This window comes from Hippocampus guttulatus, chromosome 4 (genome assembly GCF_054856545.1).
Source record: "Hippocampus guttulatus isolate MCC_2025c chromosome 4, RoL_Hgut_1.0, whole genome shotgun sequence".
In the NCBI taxonomy this organism is placed as follows: Eukaryota; Metazoa; Chordata; class Actinopteri; order Syngnathiformes; family Syngnathidae; genus Hippocampus; species Hippocampus guttulatus.
The window spans coordinates 19,245,955-19,256,375 of NC_141264.1; the positions used below are offsets into that span (position 1 = coordinate 19,245,955).

A 10,421-nucleotide genomic window follows, 5' to 3' on the forward strand; every position below is an offset into this window, starting at 1 on the left:
AATGATCTGCATCATCACTCCACTGTTTTCACAACAAAAAAAAACCCAAATCTTACAATTCTGCCAATATGTGTCAACTCATGAACTCAACTTTATTCTTTATTCCCTGTGAAAAACAAGAATTTTATGGCGTGAGTTGTGAAGCTCTTCTTCGTGTGCATCTGTGTTACACTGCCCCCTGGTAGCCATGACGCGCAACACCAGAACAAGCACAATGTAAAGCTTGAACGGGTTAACGCCGGTTTATTTCTATGGAATGAAAAATATCTTCGGATACGTTTTGGGGGGTTTATTTTATTTTTTTAGTTACACGTATGGTCAAATAATAATTCAAGTCAAGGCATCACTACATTTTGTTCCTCTCAAGCAACTGATGGGGTCTCTAGCAATTTAACAGGCATACATGTATCAGGAACGACTCTGAGTATGTTCTACCGACACTATTGCATTACTTCCAACCCAAATAATTGTTAAATACCTCAATACAGATATTATTAATGTTCCTAATGTTGGTCCAATGACGTCACGTACCTAATGTCTTTGTTTTCACAATTCAAAGCCACAAACTTCAAAGAGTCCGACCAAAAACGGTAATGGTACTTTCAAATCAGCTTGAATGGAGCGCAATTCTGAAATTAATGTGACATTTCAATGTATTTCAATGCTGGACAAAAAAAAAAAAAACCTGGCTCGTCACTTGTAGGGACATGAATAATAAATAAAATCAGATGTTTACTCACGTGTCGGTTTGCTGTTATTTTATCCAACAACTCCCTCTGTTGGATGCTCGCTGAAAATGTTGCTATTTCTCGACTAATCTTGACCATTTTCATGTCTCTGACATGTTTTGTGCACTGGACTGATCAAGTGGTGAGGCATCTTTTAAACATGTTTTTTTTTTCCAACTACCGGTAATTCCATTTAATTGAATTCATCCTCACTGTTTCAAGTTGGATAAACAGATTTATTCTGTTCTCTTTTGATTGGGATTGAATATGAAACCCAATTCAATTGAGAGTACCGCCAGTGGTAACAACACTTTTTAAGTCATGCGAACACGGCATTTGCAGGATTTAGACGAGCCAAGAGACATTTACTGCGCTAACGCAGAACATTCTAAATGACACGTGCAAGTGTTACCGAATTTGGAAAACCAAGAGTCCCACATCCATTCCTCCATTGGTCGTATCCCAAAGACAGAAAGAAAACAGCTTCATTTTCAACACAACAAAACAAAGTCATACAATAGTACTTCATCACAGCCATGTGTACGGACGGACTGCCTCTCGTAATGGATAATACCTCAATTGTCTGCGTAAGCAAACACTAAAGAGCTTTATCTTGGGTTAGTGGCTTTGAATTTGGAAGAGATTATTTATCACTTCAGAGGAGATGATGAATGAAGGGAGAAAGACACGCATAACATTTACCCTTTCATAAATTCGTAATGAATCATTCAAGCAGTATTAAATTACATTATCTTAATTAGATGAAACATCTAAATGATCTAAAAAGTCACAAATAATTGAAATGAGCTAGTGGTTAACACATCTACCTCACAGTTCTGACGTCTGGAGTTTGAAACACAGCTCAGGCCTTCCTTCCTTCCTGTGTAGAGTTTGCAAGTTCTTCCTCTGGTTGTATGAATTTCTTCTTCTCACATTCCAAAACATACCTATTACAGGCAGGCCCCCTTGGTTACAATTAACTTCTATAATAACATAATAATACACAATAAAGTTACTTTTTAAAACTGGTGTCCTGAGACACTAACTAACAATTTTATGGAGTGCTTTGGGAGATCGTCAAGGCTGCTGCAGGAGAGTATCCAATTCCAATTTCTTAGTCTTAAAATTGTTATTAATCACAAATATGTCCTGTTCATCTATTTATGCCAGTGACTGGCAGGACAACTGAATGCTCGTCCATTAGACGTCAGAAGGTGCGATATGCCTGCTTGTTACCATTCGTACAAGAGAGAAAGTGGCTTCCTGTGATGTTATCATCTTTGTGTTCAATTCAACAGGAAACTGAGTAAGTACAATTATGACTAAACTGAGATGAGGTAATCATTAAATCAGTATTCAGACTTTTGTGTCATTTTTGTTCTTGTTGGGTGATGTACGGTGAAATCTTCGGTTCAAAAAAGGTCGGGAAACCCAGAGAATAAACTCAACCGTGACCACACGATGGCGCTATCAACACTCGTACAGCCCCTTTGTTTTGACCACGAGGTCACGGGCGGTTTGATGAGCCTTTTTTTTTCTCTCTGGAATGAGTATAATTTAGATCATGTTGTGTTTTGTCCACCAGTACAGCCAAAACCACAAAAAGTAATTGCATAGTGACAGAAACGATTAAGGGAAACCATTTGTGGAAGGAGACACAGTTTTGGGAGGGCTGTTTCACCTGCTGCACTGAATTAGAGTTGGACTTAAAAACAGCAAAAAAAAATGCACCAAGCAAAGGCCTGATGCTGCTTTGTTGTTGTATGGCGCTGCTACTCGTGAAGATCTGCACTGACCTGCACGGACAACACAATACAACCGGCGTGTTTTTGGCTCTGCTCATCACAACCACACTTTGGTTGCTGGGGAAACGGCCTACACACAAATACACGCCTGCGACACACCGGGGTGTGTTCAGTCTCTCAGTGAAGGCAAACAGCAGGTACAAAGTATGTACACGCTCGGACAAATAGCTTTAAAAACATGATTACGGGTATGAAAGGAGATCAAGAAAAACAGTTGAGAAGCGTGAGGCTGCTGACGTCTGATTTTTCATGACAGACTAAACACACGGCTGGACTTTGAGGCCAAGACAGGCTGGTTGTTAAGAGTAGGTCATGTTAGGACATGTTCCCTCTACTTTATGTTCATAGAGAGCAGTGCAGTTATTATAACCGGATCTTTATTCGAAAACTAATGGCGGAAATACTGATCCTATGTACGGAACATTGAAAGCTACCAAGCTCTAATTGTTGCCCTCATATAGCTTCATTTTGCAGGTGCGTAGCGACGTAGCGGAGGAGCTCAGAGAGCTAGAATGTAGAAAAGCGCTGCATGGCGTAAAACTCATTTGACCATTTTTGCATGAAGCAAACATACTTAGAATCAATCCGTTCATTCATTTTCTGATCCGCCGATCCTCACAAGGGTCGCGGGGCGTGCCAAAGCCTATCCCAGCTGTCTTCGGGCAGTAGACAGTACACCCTGAACCGGTTGCCAGCCAATCGCAGGGCACACATAGATGAACCATCCGCGCTCTCAAGGTGGAGTACCCGGAGAAAACCCATGCAGGCCACGGGGAGAACATGCAAACTCCACACAGGAAAGCCGGAGCCACAATCGAACCCGGAACCTCTGCACTGTGAGGCCGACGAGCTAACCAGTCAACCACCCTTCCAAATTCTATGACTTTGAATTTTGAGGTTCAGCTGTACATGTTCCAAATATTCTCCCCCTTACTGTTATATTTGTGAAAGGCTAGCCCAAAAATATAAGCTACATCTCACCATATAAATGAAGTCAGTGTTAATGAAGCTGGAAATCTTACAGTCCCAACAAATTCAATGAAATTAAAGCTCGAGCACTGATTATTAGCATCGAGTAAAAGCAATGATGTAGCGTCGGGGATCTAATTCTATTGCTGTGCTGTCCCTTATAAAGTGGAGCTTTAGGAGCAATCTAGGTCAAGACTAAAAGCTGCTTGCATGCATTTTCAAAGAAGTCACAGTCTGATGTCGGGGCTCAGTGATGGCCAGAACAGGGTCAGGGGTAAGGGGGGGGGGAGGGGAGAAAAAAAAAGTGAAGTGCTGTCGAAAGAGAGGTCTGCGCGCTCGTAGGAGTGGTCCCTCGCTGCGCATCTGTCAGCACAAATGCATTTTAGGGAAGTAGACAGAAACGAGGCGTGGCCGAGTCGAGTTCGACTCGTGGCTAAGAACTTCCCCAGCGGAGATCAGAACAGGCTGATGCACACGGCCTGCGGATGGGTTCATTGGACATCACCGTTCAAGACTGTTCCTGCAACACCAATCTCACAGGAGAAATATCAATCCATGAATGTCCTCCTCACTGCACATCTCGCTTTATTGTGCACTTCTGAGAGCACACGCTGACATAGGGCGGTACCAACGTTGACCTACGGCCCGCGCAAAGGTTAACAGGGATTCCATATGCTGGGCAGAAGGGGCCGTAAAACCGTATCTCTTGACCCCACGGGAAGCGACTGGCATCACGGGCTCTAATGAATAGACGTCCTACAAAGTGACTGTTGCAGTTTGTGATTGCCGGGTCTTGTTTTGTCGGAGCGGAAAGCTCATAAGCTGTTCCCAGGGAGCGGTGAGGGAGCTCTTCTCACTGGGAAAAAATGGGGCTGGTGAAGCCCTGAACTCAGCTGCACAAACTTCCACTCGCAGCTCATCATCCAACAAGGCCAAAAAAACACATGTGGGACACACACACACCAGAGACGGACATTTATAGGGATGGGGATTTGATCAAAGGAGGACTTGAACTCCACTCCAAGTCAAGCACTGCTGGAGCAAATTACCCTCGATGGGAGCACACAACTTGACCGCTCAATTTTTACATCCGGGGGTGTACTGTTCCCCTCAAATCCCGTTGAAGGCAGCAATGCGGATTTCTAAATGATTGTTAAACATCAAACAAATGAAGACAAAAACGTTTCCCTGAAAATGGGTTTGGTAGTTCCTGGAGAGGCGCCAAATGACCTGTGACCCTAATGAGGCAAATGCTACAGAAAATGGATGGCTTTGCCATGAGCTGCTTCTGGGCATATATCAATTTCCATTGTGCCGTAATATACCCGGACTGATTATTCCCTTTGGTAGTTTTAGTGACGGTAAAAAAAAAAAAGTTTTCGTGTATTGGCAACTCTACTTTTAACTTTACTGAAAAGCCCAAAATATAATTGATCCTCCATGACCAGTCAAGAGCTGCCAATCACTCCTTGTCCTCTGCTGCGCCTACACGACTCCAAAACTTCACATTTCCAAAATGAGTCAAATCACCCTGAAATCTGTGCATCGACAGGCACGAAATGCACAATGTATGCCCACTCATCTTTCAGGCTGAAACCAAAAACCGATGTCACACTTAAAACGTAACTGAGAGGGATGTTAACAAGCGGAATCAATAGTCAAATGCCGTGCTCGTTTGATGACCTCTTCAGCCCAAGAGCTGCTGCGCGCCGGATTATTTGTACGTGAGCCCAAATCATTTCCCCCCCCCCAATATTTTCCAGACTTCAGCTGACACGGACAGCTGCCATAGTGCCAGAAATTAATCCAGAGTGATGCTTCTAAGAATGGGTCATCAGTATTATCTGACATGCAAAGGCCACAAGCTCCAGTGCTTTTTTTTTTCTCACTGACAACATCCAAACAAGATATACTTGGTGAGCTAGTTACAATTCAATTATGTGTTGTTTTTTTCAATCAATCATTCGATTGTGCTGTAAAGCTTGAAAGCTTCACAAAAGAAGAATGCCAAAAAAGGTCTTGGTTTTCGCTTACGGTACGATCAGGATTTGGATGGCACTTACCGTCGGTCACAGTTGTCGTCCACACGCATCTTCGTGCCTCTAATTGATGCATTCAAGTGCACAATAGTGGCGATGAAGTCGCCAAGGCATTGGGCCGACCCCAATTCTGATTCAGGACGCGAATGGTCAGGTGCTGAGGGTTCCATGCGGTCACGTCTTCCCTCTATCTACGAGGAGACAACACAGATAAACAATCTTTGTTTTTTTGTTTTTTTTAATGTCCCGAGACTGACCCAGTGTGCAACTCAACATGTTTTCAGTCAATCAAAATTCAAATCAATTCAACAGCTGATGGATGGTAAATTGTCCAGAATTAACTACATATCAGTTGTACATATGGAGGTGCATTGGCTTTAATTGAATCACTGACATGGCCTTTGAGAAAACTCCCTTCTGTAAGTTCTTGGTTATCACCCTCAGGGAACGCTTAACATCAACCGCAAAATTTCACACCATGGCGCTCTGACGTCTTATCGCCACACCCCAACTGCACGCAGAGTAGTTCACTTAGATAGAAGACAAGGTTCCGGTTTAATGCTCACGCACGTTTTGTAACTCAGGAGACCAGTTTGACAGTTTCGGTTTGGTTTTCACTGAAGCTGACTTTGTTTACAAGAAGCTGACCACAGATGACTTTGGAAGCCGCTCAAGTGACTGATGAGATTCGACAACCTCAACACATTGTGACAACCCAATCTAAATAAAGGTGATTCAAGTCTATTAGCTCATCATAGTCTCTTGACACCTATTGCTGTGAGCGCCCAAGTTTTACAACCATGAGTTGGTCATTTTGGCACGTCAATGTTGACGAGAGTCTTAGGCTCGTCTCCTTTCGGATTGATCTATGCGCCATCTTGAAGACGATGTAACAACATAATGAGAATATTTATAGATCAGGCAAACTGTGTAATCTTCACATTTTCACATAATCCATCTGAGAAGCTTGAACACAAAGTCATTCGCAGAGCAGAGGCGCGGTCCGTCGTTGATACAGCCGGCAGGCAGTCAACTGCGGACTGATGTTCAAGCGAGCGGTGTTACAGGCCATAAAACCCAAGTCAAAGCCAGTCGACAGGCAGCGGTCTAATCTTGCTGAGCATAGCGGCATTGTCAATTATCTCGAGGTGCTTGCTTGCAATGGTAATTACTACAGCGCGGGATGATCCCGAACACAGGTGGCATTAAAGAGACCAAGCGAAAGAGGCAGCAAGGTAATCATTTGGGCCTGTGGAAGGGGGACAAATCTTTGTTAAAGACTCTCGCTGACTCAAGCTAAAACATTTAACTCTCGCAACGATTTGCCCCTCGGTCAACTGATATGAGTCGTTTGAATGAGTTGTGAAGTTACGTTACTTTGAAGAGACGTCTAAGGATGTTCATGAGACCGAAAGAAATCGCTTCAAAACCTTTTCAGACTTGTGTAACATAAGCACATTTTTGTGCTTTTTACTGCCCCCTATTAAAATGATTTATTCGGCTGAATTGTACAGGTCAAAACCATGGTGGAAAAAGTGATTCAATTGATCGCAAAAAAGACAAGTGTGTGTCGACTTCAAATCAACTCTAAGTCCGTGGCGCTAATCAGAACCGTGTCACCGACAGAAAAATCTGAACGAGGTGACTTGAGCCATCCACATTCAACAGCGCATATGCTGTTCAGAGAAACAGGGGAGCCGGAGTGGAAGGCAGACGACACACTGGACTGGCTGCCAGGCGATCGACGAGCTGCATTAACGTCATCCGTGTGAACCACTACACTGCTGATGGCCTGTGATTTGAACCGCGCCATGTAAATACGGTCAAAGAACGGCAGGTACTGCGGTCGTAAACTATCATCAGTCAAACCCAGAAAAATATTATTGAAGTGTCGTAATGCCGGCGAAGACCTTAAAGCTTCAATACAAGCAAGCAGCCTTTCTACTTGAGCCGCTCTTGAGCTGCGTACGCACAAATCTCTTCCAAAAGCTAAAGCCCATTAGTCTGCTTCTGCTTATGGTCTGAATCTGTGTAAATTCCATGATGTCAAAAGTGTTGCGTCGCTTACACAGGAAGTCAGTCGGCTTTGGCTGGGAAACTGCTGAGGCGATAGAGAATCTGCCTGATATAAAGCATTAACCATCCAGAGGCACATTTGTGACACTTGGTTCCATTTTAAAATAGTATATTAATGTAATGTTATAGATTAAAAAAAAAAAGAAAAACAGCAACCTAAGATTGGCAGTCCAGGTTGTATCATTCTTATTGACACAAAATCAGCTGGGATAGGCTCCAAATACCTTGACACCAAATCGTACTTCCTCGTCGCCGCCATTACAGTGAAAGTCAAATCTCGAGAGATTACTTTTCACACGGGAATTACGATTGAACAATTCCTTTAGATTGTATTTGGCCATAAAGTCATTTTGAGAACACAATTAGCTGACTCTGTGGCATAATATGAAGTTCAGTCAATTGACTTGCGTTAATTTATGTTGCGTAACTGACACATCCAATATGGCAGACACGCAGACGTATCACACAAACACGATCCAACCTGTTCTGATGCTTACACATCTCCATCACGTTTGAAATATTTTAAAGTCTTTCGGCTAGTTGGGCCGAGCGTAACATAACGTTTGGCCTGATCCGTCTTGCTGATGAGGACCGTGTGATTTTTACATTTTCAAATAACTACTTTTATGTCATTTCATGGAACGTTTTACCATTGAAACACTTCGTACATCAACTTGATGCGTCCACCATCCCATTGGACCTTTCCTTTGGCTCACGAGCACATCCCAATGCGTCATCCGAGTGGGAAGCCTCGGCCTCTGGACTTGCGGCTGCAGGTGTGGTGGAGCTGTACGTGCAGTCACAGCATGGAAGGGATTATTAAATCACAACACAGTCACCACCCTCCTTCTTGTGCCTCGGTGGGCGTGGTGGGCCGCAAGCTCAGGAAGCCCAGCCACAGCAGAAACAGCAAGACTGTTTGTAAATATTTACGACAAATCCATTGCAGGGAAATGTTAAGGTTTCTTTTTTTAACAGCTGATTTCCAGCAGCCCACCTACAGACAACATTGTGAGTCATACCTCCGAATAAGCCTGTCCTCACTTCACCCACTGGAACTGGACTGGCCCGACTCCTTGTGGCATATATGGGGGAAGGGACTTGAGGTTCGAACGTTTGGCTTCGCTGCTTTTTAGTCCTCCTGAGCAGAGATATTCCAAAAAACAGTGGTGCTGTTGCCAGGTGATACAACGTGCTTGACTCATTTGTTTTGTGATGCTGTCTCCTTAATAACAGCCCCGCGTGTGTTTGTGTGCGTGTAACACTTACAGGTGATAATCATACGAGCTGTGAGATAGTGTGACAGCTGGAGAACGTCGAGTAGATGTTTTATAAGCGTTATTTATTTATTTTTTTTGCAAAAGAGAATGTGTGGCTGGCACAGTTCGCAGCTCCGTTGCGTGTCGAGCTGCGCGGCAGTTGGGTGACGCAAGCCGAGCTATTAATAACCCACGAACGGGATGTTCTCGCTTCACCACTGCGGGGTCATTCGAGGATAAAAACCGCGTTAGGTTGCCCACTCACACCACCAGACAAAGCCGGGACGTATGCCGGTGTTGTTGTTGTTTTTTTCTTTTTAAATAAAGGACACAGTACCACTTTCAACGTTTACTTCTCCCACAAGTACTTCCGCCTTTAGCTCGCACGAGGGTTGTGGGAAGGCCCGCCCACTCGTGAACCCGCTGACTTTGGGAGCACCCTGCGACCCGAAGCTGTGTAAACACACGTTGTGACGTATGCTCCATTTCGTGAACATGGAACCTTTTTCTAATGAGAGAGAGGACTTTGGTTTACCTTTGCAGTTAGCTGTAACTGCTTAGTAAGTAGTCTTGTCAGCTACGAAAACAGACTATTACAGCTACAGGAAGTGAAAGGGGAAAATCTAACTAGCTACGTTGCTGAAATGAAAAGGCCCAGCCAGGACTTCATGTGTTGGCTGTGTTTTCGTGCTGGTCTTGCTGGTGTCACAAGCTAAAGCAAAACAGCAGCAGCAAAACAAATGAGCTAAGATTCTTTCAAACCTTCACTCACTGGGTAACCGGCCGGCTCTCTGAACTGAGCCACAGCCAGCCAACCTGGAGCTGGTGACAGCTGGTCTTGCTGATGTCACCAGCTACCAGCAGGACAGTATGGTGGTGTAGATGGGTGGCTTTGGCTCCGTTGGTAGAGCGGGTTGCCGAGTGACCAAAGGGTCAAATTTCTTGAATCTTGGCTGTTTTGTGCTTATTGGTGATATCAGCAAAACCAGCATGAAAGCACAACCAAAACCATGCCAGGTCTGAGGTGTTTATGTTTTGCATGCCCACGACCCTCGTAAGGATAAGCGGATTAAAAAATGGATGGATGTAAGTGTGATTGGTCACAAAAAAAAAATGTTTGTAATATTTTACGGTCATCAAAATTGAAGAAAAATGTGCAGTTTTGGTATTTGATCAAGAAACATGAAGTCGAGGCACAGGATTTGCCTTTGCAGGCCACAGGCAATGATGCGGTGGGCCACATCTTGCCCCTGGACCTTGAGTGATCTATAGTTGAATATGTTGTTTTATTTTTGTTGCTAGGTAGTTTAAAAAAAAAAAAATTAAGGGCAACCGATGGGGGTTTAGACCATCAGCAAACCCTGTCCTCCAAACTGGTTTGGCTGTTCTCCACCTCTGACCCTGCCGCTACTGCTGGTGGAGGTCGGTTAGGGGCTTGGGGATACTGCGTGCAATTGCAGCATTTACAACAATTTGACTTAAATTTAATCAAACACTCCACCGTGCCATGACGGGAAGGAATTAAGTGACAAAAAGACCACTAGA

General features: G+C 44.0%; 1 protein-coding gene across 4 annotated transcripts in view; it reads right to left on the minus strand.

The window, feature by feature from the left end:
* Positions 1 to 8,403, minus strand: part of trpm1b (transient receptor potential cation channel, subfamily M, member 1b) — a 31,986-nt gene extending 23,583 nt beyond the window's left edge. For 2 of the 4 annotated variants that reach the window (XM_086109234.1, XM_086109231.1), the window contains exon 1: positions 1,141 to 1,307. The gene's annotated coding sequence lies outside the window, so the exon portion shown is untranslated. Of the gene's footprint in view, positions 1 to 740; positions 1,098 to 1,140; positions 1,308 to 5,565; positions 5,733 to 8,267 lie in introns of those variants that run through there. The other 2 variants (XM_086109232.1, XM_086109233.1) reach the window with 2 other exon arrangements.
* Between the last annotated feature and the right edge of the window lie 2,018 nt (positions 8,404 to 10,421).